Below are 18,769 nucleotides of genomic sequence, written 5' to 3'. Positions count from 1 at the left end.
TAAGAATATTATGTTGGGTGCGGTGGCTCGGGACTGTAATCCCAGCACTTTGGGAGGCCAAGGCGGCCGGATCACGTGAGGTCAAGAGTTCAAGACCAGATTGGCCAACATGGTGAAATCCTGGCTCTAGGAAAGATACAAAGAATTAGCCGGGTGTGTTGGTGTGCGCCTGTAATCCCAGCTTCTTGGGAGTCTGAGGCATGAGAATTGCTTGAACAGGGGAGGCAGAGGTTGCAGTGAGCAGAGATCGCGCCACTGCACTGCAGCCACAGCACAGAGGGAGACTACGTCTCAAAAAAAAAAAGAAAAAAGAAAAAAGAATATTATGTTCCAGTATAATTCTAACTGCTAATTCTGTTTAAACATATAGGTAAAAGGATTATAATTGGTACATTGTTAAAACCGTTTTTGTCTCTGAAGTATTTACATCAGTATTTTTGCTGTGGAGCCACATGGAGAGACTTGGGTCCAGCCCACCGAGCTGCATTTCCAGAGCTGCGGCACTGGGTGGGCGGGTAGTGAGCCGGGTTCCAGGGCCTGCATTCAGAGGAAGCGAAATCCAGAGGGGAGGGTGTGAGTCCCCGCTCTTCTCCCTGCGCTTCCCACTCCATCCTGAACCCTCCTCTGCTGGCCTCTCAGACACCGGGACTCCAGGGCCTCTCCCACACCCTCCTTCCTCCATGAACACAAGCTGCTGGAGGTCCTAAAAATTCCCGAGACCACAAGTTTGAGAGCCGCTGTGCTACACTACCGAGTCCCCAGGCCCTGCCCCGCTGGTGGGGCCGGAACCTGGCTGGGGTCAGATGACGTCTCCTACCTAAGACACCATCTCACCTGGAACTCTGACCAAGGAACACAACTCTGACACTGCCAGGGAAAACGAAAGGAGGCTTGGTTTGAAACCCTCACGGTTTCCTGTAGGGATCCCACCCACACCTCCTGCCCTGCGGGTTCTGGGGTAGACACAGGACCCCTGAGGCCTGGAGGGTGTCGCTGGGCTGGCCCTAGCCCCAGATCCATGATCATGCTGGGGGTATCTGCTAAGCTTCAGTATCTGGGAGTCTCCAGCCTGTCCCCAGAGGGAGGCTTGAGGCCGTCACCACCCCACAGAGGAGCAACAGAGGCCGGGGCGGACCCTGCATCGCTGGGAGCACCGCACCCTCACAGGCACCAAGCAGCAAAGCTCAGCATCCTGAACAGAAAGCAGGCAAAAACGAAGCCGAATCTCCCACAAACTGTAATTAAAGTTTTACATTTTAATAATTAGAATTTTTAGTTGGTCATTTCTTTTTCTGATCGATTTTATCAAACAAGTGATTAATCACTCCCACACCTTGTTTCACGCAACGTAACACGCCGAATTTAACCTTCCGTGAGGAGCTGCTCACTCAGTTCTTCTGCGGCCGGAATTGGTGGGTTCTTGGTCTCACTGAGTTCAAGAATGAAGCCGCGGACACTCGCGGTGAGTGTTACACTTCTTAAAGATGGTATGTCCGGAGTTTGTCCCTTCAGACGTTCAGATGTGTCTGGAGCTTCTTCCCTCTGGTGGGTTCGTGGTCTCGCTGTCAGGAGTGAAGCTGCAGACCTTTGCCCTGCGTGTTACAGCTCATAAAGGCAGCGTGGACCCAAAGAGTGAGCAGCAGCAAGACTTATTGCAAAGAGCGAAAAAACGAAGCTTCCACACTGCATAAGGCGACTCTTGTTAGCCCTGGCTGGCTCAGGTAGCCTCTTTTATTTCCTTATCTGGCCCCACCCACATCCTGCTGATTGGTCCATTTTACAGAGAGCTGATTGGTCCATTTTACAGAGCGCTGATTGGACTGTTTTGACAGGGTGCTGATTGGTGCATTTACAATCCCTGAGCTAGACACAGAGTCCTAGACAGAAAAATTCTCGAAGTCCCCACTAGGTTGGCTAGATACAGAGTACGAATTGGTGTATTTACAAACCTGGAGCTAGACACAGAGTGCTGATTGGTGTGTTTACAATCCTTTAGCTAGACACAGTGCTAGACAGAAAAGTTCTCCAAGTCCCCACTAGGCTCAGGAGCCAAGCTGGCTTCACGTAGTGGATCCTGCACCGGGGCTGCAGGCAGAGCTGCCTGCCAGTCCCAAGCAGTGTCTGCACTCCTCAGCCCTTAGATAGTCGAGGTGGGGCTCGGACATGGCGGGCTGCAGGTCCTGAGCCCTGCCCCGCAGGGAGGCAGCTGAAGCTCAGTGAGAATTCGAGTGCAGTGCATGTGGGCCGGCAGTGCTGGGGGACCAGGCAGCTGTTGGCCTGGGTGCTAGGCCCCTCACTGTCTTGGGCTGGCCACTCCATGTGCAGAGCCCGCCGGAACTCACGCCGGCACCCGCCGGAACTCACGCCCGCACCCGCCGGAACTCACGCCCGCACCCGCCGGAACTCACGCCCGCACCCGCCGGAACTCACGCTGGCTGGCGAGCACCACACGCAGCCCTGGTTCCCTCCCATGCCTCTCCCTCCACACCTCCCGGCAAGCGGAAGGAGGCAGCTCCAGCCTGGGCCAGCCCAGAGAGGGGCTCCCACAGTGCCATGGCGGGCTGAAGGGCTCCTGAAGCGCTGCCAAAGTGGACACTGAGGACAAGGAGGCACCGAGAGCGAGGGCTGCTAGCACGTTGTCACCTCTTACTTTCACTGAACGTAGTGTCATAACACGCCAAATTTAACCTTCCCTGAGGAGCTGCTCACTCAGTTCTTTCACCAAACCTAATGCTGTAACGTGCCGAACTTAACCTTCCCTGAGGAGCTGCTCACTCAGTTGTGAAGCTTCGTGCGGTGGTGTCCGCTGGGCAGGCCTGGGAATGGAGCAGAACAGACGCCGTCCCTGGAGCCCCTGGAGCCTGGCTCTGGAGGGGACTCCACACACCTGCTTTCCCTGCAGGTCCGCCTGCCTCCGAAGGGAGTGGGACCCGCCTTCCCAGAGCCAGGCCCTCTGTCCCCGTCTGACGCAACCCTTCTCCCAGGGAGGCCTCGTGCCCCAGATCACAGTTTCAGTTCAACTACCCGCATTCCCGGCCTTGCCAACAGCCACAGAGCCTCCTGGCCCTTCCTGTCACCCACAACGTGGTGGCCTCCACCTCCTCCTCCTCCAGGATCAGGGCAGCCTGCAGGGCACAGGCCCCGACGCCAAGAGCTTCCTCTCAAGCTGCAGCCTCTGCCCAGGCCCACATCTCGATGGGGGTCATGCTCTGGACACAGCGTTTCAAAGAAAGGGCAGGTACCAGAGCGGCCCAGAGGGCAACAGGTGTCCACGCTCCCACCTCCTGTCCACGGGCAGAAGCATAAAGAAACTTCCGGAAGGAAGGCCACCGACAGGCTGACAGTGCACGGTCAGGTCAGGTGATTTTTACTTTCTTCTTTCTGTCCTTCTCCTGTATTTTCCCCCAAACGATACAGGTAATTTTAGTAACTGGAAAAAGGAATAAAACGATTCTAATTGCAGGGGAAAATCACATCTGACAGGTTTTTACAGAAAGAAACTGAAGCCCTATGAAATGACAGCGTGATTGATCTATCTTTGTATTAATCCTTATTGACACTTCATCTCCTGAAGCTTGTGGCCCATCAGTCAAGTTGACGTTCACCGACAGGGACTTGGTAAAACCTCCTTGGTTTCTGAGCCTCCTCGCTGAAGGGAGCTTCTGTGACTCTCAGGCATTAAAGCTATTTTTATGGAGAGGCAGCTCGTCAGCTAACAGCAGAAAACGACAGGAAAGATGTTTTTATGGACCCAGACATCAGAGCATTCTTTGTACACTGACAGTAAACACGAGTCTGTGATGTGCTGCTTTGAAAACAAGGCTTATAGCTGTAAGATGATGTGGGGATATTTTCCCATTCTTCAAATTTTTTCCTTTTTCTTTTTTAAAGCCACATTATTATATTCGAGAAATGTAACATTTGAAACAGACTGAACAATCAGAGGAGACACTTTGCAGTCCTCTGTGCAAACACATTTGAAAACCCAGAGGAAGTGCAGACGTCCTCGGGAAGCACAGACACCCAAAACTGTCCCAGGAGAGTTAGAAACTTCAACAGACCCATTTCCATTGAAGAAACAGAAAGTTACTACGGACTGTCCTATACAAAGCGCTAAGCCTCGACAGGTTTACAGAGAATTCTCCCAAGATTACAAAGCCCCGATAGTCTCCATGCTCTACAAATTATTTCAGAACATTGAGAAGGAACGAAAGCTCTCTAGTTCCTTTTATGAAGTAAGCAAACACTGACATTTAAACCAAATATAATAAGAAGAAAGAAAACTTAAGTTCAATACCACTCATCAATACTAATGCAAAAATTCTAAATAGAATATTATTAAACAGAATCCAATGCTTCTTTAAGAAAAAAATACTATGACAAGGTAGAATTTGTTCCAGAAGGTGCAAAGTAGGTTCAATGGTAGGAAATCCATTAACATCATGAACCATAATAACAAATTTAGGTGGAAAAGTCATGTAATCATCTCCATAGATAACAAGCAGCCTTTGACGAACACTCAGGGCGTTGAGGGCCATTTCACCAGCACCGGCAGCGTTGTGTTAAGTTCTAAAGCCACTCTATTACTCAATGGAGAAGCACTAGAGGCATTTCCACGGCAATCAGGAACAAGGATACCCACTATCTCTGATACTATTTAACATCATACGAGAAGTATTAATGAATACAACTAGACAGCAAAAATCAGAAGCATAGAGCAGGTAAAGAAGAGGTAAAACCGTCTCTCTTTGCAGATAAGATCATCGTATACTTGGAAATCCCAGAGAATCAATGACAAAACTTATTTATTGAATAAAAAATTCAGAAAAGTAGCAGGCTATAAGATCAACAGCCTTCCTAAACACAAACAATAGAGAACACAATCATTGAAAAAGTCTGTTTATGGCCAAGTACCAAGGCTCATGCCTGCAATCCCACACTTTGGGAGGCCAAGGTGGGAGGATCACTTGAGTCCAGGAGTTCATCAGTTTGGGCAAAATGGCAAAACTCTGTTTCTACAAAAAATACAAGAGTTAGCCAGACATGGTGGCGCCTGTAGTCCCAGCCACTTGGGAGGCTGAGAGGTGGGAGGATCATCTAAGACTGGGGGGCAGAGGCTGCAGTGAGCCAAGATCGTGCCACTGCACTCCAGCCTGGGTGACAGAGTGAGACCTTGTCTCAAAAATTAAATTAAATTAATTGATAGAAAAAACACATTTACAATAGGAACAAAAACATGTAGGAACAAATTTCACAAGGAACATGTACTGTTTTTACAAGAACAAATTTAAAACATGAAAGTAGACGTAAACAAATGGAAAGCGAGCCGTGCTCCCAGACAGGAGACTTGGCATTGTGGAGGCGTCTTCCTCTTGGAGTTAGCTCATCAGTTCCACTCAATCCCAGTAAAACAGGGTAAGCTATTTTATGGAGTTGGACATGTTGATACTAAGGTTCAAATGTGCATGAAGAGCTGGGCACACGTGGAAAAAGAAAAACAATGAGTGGAAAAACTCATATAGTGTGAACTCTTAAACATCAGAGGGTGAAGGACTGAAAACTCCATTGAGAAATGGGGAAAAACATGAACAGGCCATTCACAAAAGATAAAAATGATCCTCACAGGCTGGGCGCAGTGGCTCATGCCTGTAATCCCAGTACTTTGGGAGGCCGAGGCGGGTGGATGACCTGAGGTCAGGAGTTTGAGACCAGCCTGGCCAACATGGTGAAACCCCGTCTCTACTAAAAATACAAAAATTAACTGGGTATGGTGGTGGGTGCCTGTAATCCCAGCTACTCGGGAGGCTGAGGCTGGAGAATCACTTGAACCTGGGAGGCGGAGGTTGCTGTGAGCCAAGATTGCGCCACTGCACTCCAGCCTGGGTGACAAGAGCCAGAATCTGTCAAAAAAAAAAAAAAAAAAAAAAAAAAATTCAAGTAAAAATGGGTTGACGGCCAAAATTTAACAGATAAAACTATAAAATTCTTAGAATCAAACATGTGGTCAAATCTTCATGAGGTTGGATTTGGCAATGGTTTCTTAAATTGACATCAAACGCACAGGCAACAAAATAAAAATAGATCAACTGAACTTCATTCAAATTAAAAACTTCTGTGGATCCGAGGACACTATCAACAAAATGAAAGCCCACCAGCTGGGGGAAAATATTTGCAAATCACATATCTGATAAGGGCTTAATATGAAGAACATATAATGAGCTTCTCTAACTCAACCACTAAAGACAAACAACCAAATCTAAAAACGGGCAAAGGGGCCGGGCACAGTGGCTCACACCTGTAATCTCAGCACATTGGGAGGCTGAGGTGGGAGGATCCCTTGAGCCCAGGAGTTTGAGATCAGCCTGGCAACATAGCGAGACTGTCTCTACAAAAAATACAAAAAGTAGCTGGGTGTGGTGGTGTGCACTTGGAGTCCCAGCTACTCCAGAGGCTGAGGTGGGAGGATCGCTTAAGTCTGGGAGGTCGAGGCTAACTGGGCCTCTGCACTGCAGCTTGGACAACAGAGTGAGACCCTGTCTCTAAATAAGTAAGTAAATAAAATGGGCAAAGGACTTGAATAGACTTTTTAAAAATATTTACATTGTACCCATTAATGGAACAGACTTTTCTCCAAAGAAGAGGTACACATGCCCAGCAAGCAGATGAAAAGATGCTCAGCATCACTCAACATTAGGAAAATGCAGATCAAAACCACAATGAGCTATCGCTTCACATCTGCCAGGATGGCTGTGATAAGAAAGACGGACCATCCTAAGTGCTGGTGAGGATGGGAGAAACTGGAGCCCTCAGGATTGCCGGTGGGAAAATGGCTCAGCTGCTGTGGAAGTTTGGCAGATTCTCTGACAGTGAAGCATCAGCATCAGTGTCTGGCTCAGCATTTCCCTCCTAAGAACATGCCTGGAGGAGGCGAAAACAGGGACTCAAACAGGGATGCACGTGCCGACGTTCAGAGCAGCATCAGTCCCATTAGCCAAATGGTGGGGACAGCTCACGTGTCACCAACAGACGGTGGACGCACACCCTCTGTCGTGGGTACCTTGTGCCAGGGCACTGTCCAGGCAGAACAGAAGGAGGTTCTGATACGCACCTCCTTCCGAGGAGGAAGGAGCTCCGCCTTGGAGCGCGGCTGGAGCTGGAGAGCATTATGCTGAGTGAGAGAAGCTGGACACTGGAGGACCAGCACTGTGTGATTCACCTACATGAAATCCCTAGAATAGTGGGGTTCATAGATAAAGCAGAGTCGACCTTACCACGGGCTGGAGGCGGCGCTGTGGGGGAGTTACTGTTTAGTGGTTACGGAGTTCCTGTTTGGGGCAATGGAAGAATTTGGCAAAAAGTGGTGATGCCTGCACAGCACTGCAGATGGAATTCATGCGACTGAACTGTCCACTTGCAATAGTTGAAATGGAATACCTTAGGTGATGTGTATTTTACCCCAATCACACAGAGGAGCCACAGGGGAGGTGGACGGCCTCTATTGCAGCCTGCTGGCTGTGAGGCCTGGCAGGGTCCTTGGCTGAGTGCTCAGCTCATCTGTCGGGAGGACGGGGCTCACACAAACCCCATGGTGTGAGCATTGTCCACAGGTGATGCCCAGGCCCGACACAGCCCGATCTGAAGGGACATCAAGTGCCAGCTGTGTGCCTCATGCCAGGAGGGTCCAGTGCCCAGGGTGGTGCCAGGTGGGACAGGTGCCATGGGAACCACAGGCCTGGCAGCAACAGCCCTCCCTAGAGACCCCCAAATCTGTGACCTGAGGCTCAGCCTCACCCGTACAGCCACCAGGAAGGGCCCCTCGGTTGGTGAGGCTGCCCTCCCTGTGCCAGCTGGGCTGAGGCTGGCCTGCCTGAGCTGCTCCGTGGTGTCCTGGGCTGCACCCAGGTAGGGCCTGCCTGGCGGCTCTGCAGACTCTGGGCCTTCTCCCTCTGGCATGTCCTGGGTGCCCTCGCCGGCCTCGGTGAGCAGTGAGAGGGGTCCTGTCACCCCACAGCTACCGTGGGGCTGCTGCCTCCTCTGCTGTTGCGGAACAGATCTCTCTGCTCTTTCTTCTTCCCTTATTTTTGTTTTTTTCATCTCCTGATGCTATTCTTAGATGCCTGTTTTCTCATTCAACACCCAAATGTTCGCGGAGCCCCCGGCAGAACTGGGCACTGTGCCGATGCCTCTCAGACATTAGTCACCAATGGTCGCATCTCACAGGCGAGCTCAGTGCTCAGCCAGATCGGCGGGCCCTCGGCTCTTCGCGGCCACTGGGTGCTTCCGGTGGCTGGAGCTGCCAGGGGTCCCTCTTTGCTGCCTGGAAACGAGTTGCCCCTAAAGCAGCCCCAAAGCCCCCACGGACGACCCTGTTGGAAAGCAGGGCACCTCCCGGTCATTTCTGCCTCAGGACACGGACGTCTCCTGCAGGTACAAACTGATTTCTGGTCGGTTCCTTTGAATCCTAAATCTTCAACCAGAGAGTATCCAGCTCTTGAACGAGCAGTTTCCGCATCGGAGATGCTGGCGGGAGGGGCTGTCGTACATGGCAGACCTGACTGATGGGCTGGGGTCATTTAATTTTTATGTAATTTAACTGTGACAGATTTCCAAAAATAGCTTCATCACCTGTCACAGGAACATAATTATCAGTTAAGACAGTTTCCTGACATGCTGATGCTTATTTGCTAGAAAAACTGAGGGGACCAGGCAGCAGGGGAGGAGGCAGGGGCGGCCCTGGGGCTGGCAGTGAACCCCAGCGCATCTCTTGTGGGCTGGCTGAGGTGGGCATGGGCCAGTCTCCAGCCTCCACGCCCCTCTTGGGCTCCGCACCCAAGCATGACCCAGTCTCTGGGGTCTCACTTGGCCGTTTCCATCTGTGCCTCCTTCTGGGAGGCAGGTGGGGGGTGGCCACATGTGGATCCAGGACGGGCACGATGCCCACCCGCCCTCTGTGACTCGCTCTTCCTGGCCTGAAGGCGCTGCCTCAGGGTCTGTGCTCTGCCCAGGGCCTTGGCCGTCTGCCCTGGGGTGAGGGGCAGGCTCCCGCCCACCCAGTGAGGAGCCAGTGCCCATCCCGGGTCCTTGGGTGGCAGGTCAAGTGGGGTGTCCCCTTTCTCTATACCCACGCACCTCAGGAGAGAGCCCAACACACTGCCCTGCAGCACCCTTAGGGCACCCCAGCCTGAGACCTGGGCTTCCACGGGCTCAAACCAGGAATGAGTGAGGGTCCTCATGGTCAGGTCTGAGGGTCCGAGAGTGAGTGGGGAAGGCGGTGTGGGGCCCACCAAAGCTGCGAGGCCACGGGAGGCTGCGGCCAAAAGCCATGCTGTCCCGCCGAGGGGCAGCTGAAGGTGGGAGGCACGGAGGGAGGGCAGAATGGGGCCTGCTGCCCCTCCACTGAGTGTGCCTTCAGGGACAAGAGTGCAGCTGTGTGTGACACGCATGTGACAACCGCGTGTGTGACAACCAGGTGTGACAACTGCGTGACAACCGTCTGTGTGAGAACCGTGTGTACAAACCACATGACAACCGTGTGTGTGACATCACGTGCAGCAACTCTGTGTGTGAACCATGTGTGAGAACTGTGTGTGACAGATGTGTGTGACTGATGTGTGTGACAGATGTGTGTGACAACCATGTGATGGTCATGTGACACTGTGTCTGACAACCATATCAGATAACAGGTGACAACCATGTGTGACAGCCGTGTGGCAACCATGTGACAGGTGTGTAAGTGGCAGCCATGTGACAGCCATGTAACATCCATGTGGCAGCCGTATGATGGCCGTGTAACATCCATGTGGCAGCCGTGTGGCAGCCATGTGACGGCCGTGTGGCAGCCGTGTGACGGCCGTGTGGCAGCTGTGTGGCAGCCGTGTGGCAGCCGTGTGACGGCCGCGTGGCAGCCATGTGGCAGCCGTGCCTTTCAGGCCACGTAAGGGGACCTGAGGCTGCTGCGGCTTTTGCTGCCGCCTCCACGCAGCCTCGAGGCACTGGCTCTGCTCAGTAACACAATCCGTGAGTTCTGGATTTGTGACCTGGTGTGTCTGGTCCCCGGTTTCTTTCTCTGCTCACCCCGGGCTGGACCCTCCACACTGAGCCGTGGTTTCACTCAGGAGTCAGCAAACATTTCCCGATCTGCCAGTCAGCCAGGTCGGCTAGAATGTCGTCCCAGGAAAATTTCACATTCGTGAGAAACAGCAAATGACATGTTGCTCACACCATTTGCACACCTTTTTTTTTTTTTTTTTTTTTTTTGAGACGGAGTCTCGCTCTGTCGCCCAGGCTGGAGTGCAGTGGCCGGATCTCAGCTCACTGCAAGCTCCGCCTCCCGGGTTCCCGCCGTTCTCCTGCCTCAGCCTCCCGAGTAGCTGGGACTACAGGCGCCCACAACCGCGCCCGGCTAATTTTTTGTATTTTTAGTAGAGACGAGGTTTCACCGTGGTCTCGATCTCCTGACCTTGTGATCCACCCGCCTCGGCCTCCCAAAGTGCTGGGATTACAGGTGTGAGCCACCGCGCCCGGCTGCACACCTTAATAGCCTTTTAATTCAGTGTGAAATGGGCCCATTATCCATCTCTGGAAGAAAAACAGGGAGCTGGAATAACTCAAATGTCTCGTTCCCACACCGTCCACATTTGGAAAACCAACTTTGAAGAAGTTTTATTAACAATCATCAACGCCTGTAATCCCAGCACTTTGGGAGGCCAAGGCGGGCGGATCACGAGGTCAAGAGATTGAGACCATCCTGGCTAACACGGTGAAACCCCGTCTCCACTAAAAAAGACAAAAAAATTAGCCGGGTGTGGTGGCGAGGGCCTGTAGTCCCAGCTACTCAGGAAGCTGAGGCAGGAGAATGGCGTGAACCCGGGAGGTGGAGCTTGCAGTGAGCCGAGATTGCGTCACTGCACTCCAGCCTCGGCGACAGAGCCAGACTCTGTCTCCAAAAAAAAAAAAAAAAAAAAAATCATCAAAGCATGCAGGAAAGGGAAAAGAGCGCCTTGCAGGGCTGGGGTGCCACCCCCATGCAGAGCGGAGCCCCCAGAGGGCAGAGAAGTGGGAGGGGAGGGGGATATGGGCAGCCACTCCTCTGAGAATAGACGCGCTGGGTCCTCAGCCGTCGGGACCCCGATGTCAGGTCCTGCACCACTACAGCTGCTCCAGGGCCCCCAACAGCTGCCTCCTCTGAGGAGGGAACTCGGGGGCCGCCAAATACCCTGTCAGCAAAGACACCCTGAAATGCCACAGATTCCCTGAGCCGATTCTGAACAGTGTGGCCTCATGAAGATTAAAGCCCATGTCAGGGCAGGGTATGTTTTGATGTTTCTTATTTTTCTCTACATCAGTTTTGTCTAAACGAGTCTTGGATGTTTATCTGCATAAAAAGCAACGTTCCAATTATAAAAGTAATCCGTGGAAAAATGGAAAATCAGACAGAACAATAAAAGGGAAGGAAAAATACCTAATCCCACCACCAGAAACAGCCACCATACATTTTGCAGGATGTCTTTCTCTCTTGTCTCTGTATAGTTTTACGTGGTCGCCAAATTCAGTGTTGGCTCAGCAGTGTTGGCTGCCATCCCCCTGTGGCAGCGCAGCTCAGCACCAGGGTGGTGGGTGCCATCAGGGCACACAGGCCAGCGGGGATCCCCGGACTTGGGTTACAGCAGCTGCGTCAGGGAGCTGGGCACACAGCACTCACACTGAAGGGCTTCCTCAGACCCCTTTCCTAACAGCCCCTCTTTTCTCCCTCCCCACGGGAAATCTGCTCCAGACAGAATGGTTTAGCAAGAGAGCAAGGTGAAGTCGGGGGTTTGTGCTGTGGGCAGGGACAGCCGGGCACAGGGCTCCAGAGCGAGGCCACATCTTATTGAGTGGTGGTTCCTTCACTGACCTCAGGAATCCAGCAGAAATACAGTTTCGATTCTTCTTTGATTCCACCAGAAGCCATCACAGAACACTCCCCAACACTCTCATAAACCACTTAGGAATTATTTTTTTTTTTGAGACAGGGTCTCACTCTGTCACCCCGGCTGGAGTGCAGTGGTGCAATCTCAGCTCACTGCGGCCCTGACCTCCCAGGCTCAAGTGATCCTCCCACCTCAGCCTCCTGAGTAGCTGGACCTCAGGCATCCGCCATGACGCCCAGATAACTTTTTCTATTTTTTGTAGAGACGGCATCTCACTATGTTGCCTAGGCTGATCTTGAACTCCTGGGCTCAAGCAATCCTACCACCTCTGCCTCCCAGATTGTTAGGATGACAGGCGTGAGCCACTGTGCCCGGATATAAGCATTTTGGTGGAAACTGCGTAATACCTCACCCTGAGGATGGGTCTTAATTTACTTACATTTCCCTATTGTTAGACATTATTTTGATACTAAAGATGCTCATGAATACTGCAAAGAACATCGTTTTGCATATTAAATTCATTTTCTCTGGGAAGACTTCCTGACCCTAATCTGTTTATATTTGAAATTACACTATTAAAACATAAATGTATTTTCATTGTTAAAAAAAAAAATAAACCACATGCACACACAGAAGCATGCAGGGTGGAAGCACATGGCCATCCTTACCCTTCCCCCTTCAACACAAATCCACTCCCCACAGGTAACTACTTTTAAAGTGACTTATTTACCCAGAACTTCTACTAAGCCTTTATGTACATACATATACATTTTTAAAATTAAACGTTTTGAGATTAATAATAGATTAACATGCAGTTGCAAGAAACAATACAAAGGGATCCCTTGTACTGTACCCAGTTTCCGCCAGTGGTGGCCTCTTGCAAAACTGCAGGACAATGTCACCGCCAGGACTGACGCTGACCCACCAGGTGGAGTCGCTCCTGCCACCCCCACCCAGCTCTGTAAAACCCTGGCAGCCCCTCATCTGCTCTCACCTCTCTAAGCTTGTCCTTTCAAGAATGCCATGTAAATGGAATGGCAGAGTCTGATTATTTTGAGACTGGCTTTCTTCACGCAGCACAATTCCCTGGAGATTCATCCAAGCTGCCGTGCATACCGATAATCCGTCCCTTTCTACCGAGAGTACTCCGCACTACGGAAGTGACCTTCGAACTATCGCCTGTGGAAGGGTCTCTGGGTCAATTCCAGATTTTGGTGGTTAGTAATACGTTGTTATGACAATTTGTGTCCAGGTTTTTATGTGAATATATTTTCCATTTCTCTGGGATGAATGCCCAAGACCACAATTGCTGGGTCATGTGGGAGTGACATGTTTAGTTTTATCAGAAATGGCCTGTTTTCTAGAGCTGCTGAGCCATTTTACATTCCCAGCAAGGCATGAGAGGTCATTTCTCTGCATCTCTGTCAGCATGCGGTGTTGTCAGTATTTTCTATTGATTTCAGCCACTCTGGTAGATGTGTAGGGGCATGGTGGTTTTAATTTGCATTTCCCTAAAGGCTGATGATGCTGGGCATCTTTGCACCTGCTTGTCTGCCTTCCGTGAAAGGTCTGTGCGCACACCTTGTACATGTCTAACTGGACATGTTTTGAATATTTGTTTGTTTACTGTTGATTTGGAGAGTTCTTTATATATTCCAAACTTTGGTCCTTTAGTGAATATGTGGTTTGCAAATATTTTCTCCCATTCTGTAGTTTTACCCTTCATGCTCTTAAAAAGTATTTTGAAGGACAGTTTTTAATTTTGATGAGGTCCAATTTATCAAGTTCACCTTTTATGGATTATGCCTTTGGTGTCAAGTCTAAGAATGCTTTGCCTACCCCTGTAACCCAATGATTTTCCTCTATCTTTTCTAGAATTCTTATGGTTTTATGTTTACATTCAAGTCTGTGATCTGCTTTGAGTAGATTTGTGTAGCAGGTGGGAGGTTTAGGATAAGATTCTCCATCTTCTCCCCACCCCACCCCACCCCACCCCATCCATGGATGACCAATTGCACCTACATCATTTCTTGAAAAGGCTTCAGATGGCCAGGCGTGGTGGCTCATGCTTGTAATCCCAGCACTTTGGGAGGCCGAGGTGGGCGAATCACAAGGTCAGGAAATCAAGACCATCCTGGCGAACACGGTGAAACTCCGTCTCTACTAAAAACACAACAAATTAGCTGGGCGAGGTGGCGGGCGCCTGTAGTCCCAGCTACTCCGGAGGCTGAGGCAGGAGAATGGTGTGAACCCGGGAGGCGGAGCTTGCAGTGAGCCGAGATCCGGCCACTGCACTCCAGCCTGGGCAACAGAGCAAGACTCTGTCTCAAAAAAGAAAAAAAAAAAAAAAAAAAAAGGCTTCAGATGTGGATTTTTTTGTGGATATTCTTTATCAAATTGAGGATCTACTTCTAGTTTTCTGGGAGTTTTTATTATGAATAGATGTTGGATTTGTCAAAAGCTTTTCTGCATCAGTTAATATGATTGTCTCTCTCTTCTGCTGACATGGTGGAGTGATTGATTCTGAATGTTGAACCAGACTCGCGTGCCTGAATTCAACCGCATTTGGTGCAGCAACTTTATTCATTGCTGGATTCTATTTCCTAATGATTTTGTTGAGGGTTCTGCACGTAACTTCATGAAAGATACTGGTCTATAGCTTTCTTTTTTATTTTTAAATTTATTTATTTATTTATTTTAAGACAGAGTCTTGCCCTCTCACCCAGACTGGAGTGCAATGGCGCGATCTCGGCTCACTGCAACCTGCCCCTCCCAGGTTCAGGCGATTCTCCTGCCTCAGCCTTGTGAGTAGCTGGGATTACAGGCACCTGCCACCATGCCCAGCTAATTTTGTACTTTCAGTAGAGACGAGGTTTCACCACGTTGGCCAGGGTGGTCTCGAACTCCTGACCTCATGATCCGCCCACTTCGGCCTCCCAAAGTGCTGGAATTACAGGCATGAGCCACCATGCCTGACCTACTTGCTTATTTTTGAGACAGAGTCTCACTCTATCGCCCAGACTGGACTGCAGTGGTGCCATCTCGGCTCAGTGCAACCTCTGCCTCCTGGGTTCAAGTGATTCTCATGCCTCAGCCTCCTGAGTAGCTGGGACGACAGGTATGCACCACCACACCTGGCTAATTTTTGTATTTTTAGTGGAGATGAGGTTTTGCCATGTTGGCCAGCGTGACCTTGAACTCTGGGCCTCAAGTAATCTGCCTGTCTTGACCTCCCAAAGTGATGGGATTACAGGCGTGAGCCACCGGACCCAGCTTATAGCTTTTTAGTCTTCTTTTTCTGTAATGTCTTGGTTTAATGTGGTCACCAGGTATGGCTGAGTGAGGAAGGGTTCCCGTCTCTTCTTTGAATGTTCAGTAGAATGAATTCTTCTTTAAGTATTTGGTGGAATTTTCCAGTAAAATCACCAGGTCTGGAGATTTTTCAGGATTTTTTAAGAATTAATTTTGTGACATATTATTAATATTACTTTGAGGCCTTTCGTCTCTTCTAATCTAAGCACTGGACGTTACAAACCTCCCCCCAGAACTGCTCTGCCTGTATCTCACATATGCTGCTCTGTTGTATTTTCACTTTCATTCAGTTCTATGTATTTCAAATTTCCCTTTGAGACTGCCTCTTCGACCCATAGATGATTTTAAGGCATGTGATTTAATTTCGGAGTATCTGGAGATTTTCCTGTTGTCTTTCTGCTTCCTGAATCTGTAGGTCTATGTCTTTTGCCAAATATGGGAGGTTTTGGGGGCATTCTTTCTTCAAATACTTTTTCAGCCCCATTCTTTCTCCTTTCTTTCTGGGGCCTGATGATACAAGAATTGATACTTTTGTAATCATCACACAACTCCCTGCGGCTCTCTGTCCATGCTTTCTGGTCTTTCTTCTCTCTGCTGTTGGTGTTGGGTAATTGCTGTGGGTCAGGTTCACTAATTCCATCCAGTGTAATCTCCCCTTTACTGTTCACCCCATGCAGTCAGAGTTTAGAAAACTATTGTTATATGTTTCAGTTATGTAATTTCATTTTTTTCTTTTTTATATCTTTCATTTATTTGCTAAGATTTTCTATTCTTTCATTTGTTTCAGGAAAACCCATAATTGATTGGTGAATCATTTTAAACCTATCATTGATTGGTGAAGTCTACTTTAAGATACTAGTCATATAAACCAACATCTGATTCAGCTTGATGTTGGTGTCTGTTGTCTTTTTTCATTTATGTTTTGGTTTTCTTGGTTCTTGATGAGTGATTTTTTTTTTATTGTATCATGGACATTTTGGATATTTATTCTCTTGTATGTGGAATCCAGTTGTCCCAGCACCATCTGTTGAAGAGACTATTCTTTCTCCATTGCATGGTCCTGGCACTCTCATCAAAAGTCAGCTGACCACAGACGTATAGGTTTATTTCTAGAATCGTGATTGTATTCCATTGATCACTCTGTCTCTCCTTAGGCCAATACCACACTGTTTTACTTACTGTAGCTTTGTAGTAAGTTTTAGTAAATAGTGTGAGAACTCCAACTTTGTTCTTTTTACAGATTTTTTTTCACTTACTTTGTTCCCTTGTAATTCCATATGAATTTTAGGATCAGCTTGTCCCTTTCTGCAAAAAGCTAGGATTTTGATAGGAATTGTATTGAATCTATAGATCAGTTTGGGAGTATTGCCACCTTAACAATGTTAAGCCTTCTGATCCATGAACATGGGATGTCTTCCCATTTCTGTAGGTCTGTAATTTCTTTCAGCAATGTTCTGTAGTTCTCAGCATACAAGTCTTACACCTCTTTGGTTACATTTCTTCCAGGGGATTTTACTCTTTTTGATGCTATAGTAAATTGTCTTCCCAATTCCTTTCCAGGTTTTTCATCGCTAGTATACAACAACACACTGAGTTTTGAGTATTGTTTAACTCTAACTCCTGGTTTGTTTTTGTTTTTGAGAAAAGCCTGACTGATGCTTCTAAGGTTGGACAGTCGTCATCATTCAGAGGCTGTGTATATATTTGCTTCTAGGTTTTTCTAGGTTTTTTGTTTGTTTCTTTTTTATACAGGGTCTCACTCTGTCACCCAGGTTGGAGCGTGATGGTGTAATCATAGCTCACTGCAGCTTCAAACTCCTGAGCTCAAGTGATCCTCCCACCTCAGCATCCCAAGTAGCTGCAACTACAGGCCTGTGCCAGCACACCTGGCTAATTCTTTTTTTTAGAGACAGGGTCTTGCTGTGTTCCCTAAGCTGGTCTCAAACTTCTGGGGTGATCTTTCCACCTTAGCCTCCCATGTGCTGGGATTCTGGGCATGAGCCGCTGCACCTGGCTACTTTGGTTTTTAATTTTTGATTTCTACGTTTCCTGCCTTGACTCACCAGGACCGACATCAGTATTTGACATGAGATGGGACCAAAGCTGGGTTGGCCTGCCCTGTAGAGCTCCCTTTCTGTGCCGGGCAGCCCCCAGCAATCCCCCTCCGGGACCGGGCGTGGTGCTTCCTCCCTCCCCACTGATCAGAAATTCTCCAGTCTCATCTTGGTCCTCTTTGTCCACCCTCTCTTCTCTCTTTTCCAAGGCTTCCTTTTCAAGTTTCTCTTTTTGTCCCTTTCACTTCTTTTTTTTCCTTTAGACTATTTCCAAGTCCCCCCACCCCCTTCCCCGGCTTTTAAATCAGATTCTGCCTTTGCACATGAGAAGCCCAGCTGGGCGCTGACAGGTTCTGACGGATGCTCTCCCTCGAGGTTTCACCCTCACGGGCCCTTCCACCCAGGCTGAGCGCGATGGGCAGGCGGCTCCGCGGGGCTGGCCGTGTGGACGGTGCTGAGACCAGAACCCACGGCCAGATGCCAATGAGCACAGGACAGCGCCCACCGGCCCCACAATCCCACCAGCCCCGGAAAGTTGGAGCCTCAGGATCGTGGGAGGAGGAGCTTTAAACCCGGCAACAATGAAGGAGACGCAGAGGGCAGCCGCGGGCATTTGGCCACATTCTCGTTTTTTCTGGGTGAGGTGACCGCAGCTCCTAGTGTGCAATAGGACGCCTGGGCCGCCCCATCTGAACAGCATGTCTTGAGCGGGAGCGAGTATCTGCCTTCCCGGGGGCGAGGCTTAGAACCCAGAGTTGCATAAGTGACAGGTGTGCCGGGCGCCTGGAGCGCGGAGTGTGGTCGGTGAGGCCCCAGCAGCTGCTCAGAGCGCGGACTCCGGACTCCGGGGCCGAGGCTGAGGCGGGGGCTTCACAGCTGCACCTGCTGCTTCGGGTGTGCGCGGCGGGAGGGAGGAGGGGCGGCCCGGGGCGAGGCCACGGAGAAGAGAGAAGCTGCGGGCCCGGGCCACGCACGTGGGAGGCGCGAGGTCTGCAGCTCTGCACTAAGTCGTACGTTTCTCATCTGTAAATTGGAGTGAACGCACCAGCGCAAAGGCTTCTAGAAATCCCGGTGGGGTGACGTGTCTGAGCCCTCCGCGCCGCGAGGTGGTCGCTGAGCTTCTCCTGTGAGGACGCCGCGTGCTCGGGCGTTTACATTGGAGCAGAAACCTCGTCGTCCACGTCCTGGGGCAGATGCGGGGAGCGCGGCAGCGTGAGGAGCGCGTGAGGTTTGCTTGCGGCACCGCAAGACCGACAGGCTCAGAAGTGCATCTGCCTCGGAGGATCCTTCCTTCCTTCCTCCTTCCTTCCTCCTTCCTTCCTTCCTTCCTTCCTTCCTTCCTTCCTTCCTTCCTCCTTCCTTCCTTCCTTCCTTCCTTCCTTCCTTCTTCCTTCCTTCCTTCCTTCCTCCTTCCTTCCTTCCTTCCTCCTTCCTTCCTTCCTCCTTCCTTCCTTCCTTCCTTCCTTCCTTCTTCCTTCCTTCCTTCCTTCCTCC

The sequence above is a fragment of the Theropithecus gelada genome, chromosome 18 (genome assembly GCF_003255815.1).
Source record: "Theropithecus gelada isolate Dixy chromosome 18, Tgel_1.0, whole genome shotgun sequence".
NCBI classification, from domain to species: domain Eukaryota; kingdom Metazoa; phylum Chordata; class Mammalia; order Primates; family Cercopithecidae; genus Theropithecus; species Theropithecus gelada.
The sequence above is the reverse complement of the archived record's forward strand: the minus strand, read 5'-3'. Positions refer to the sequence as shown.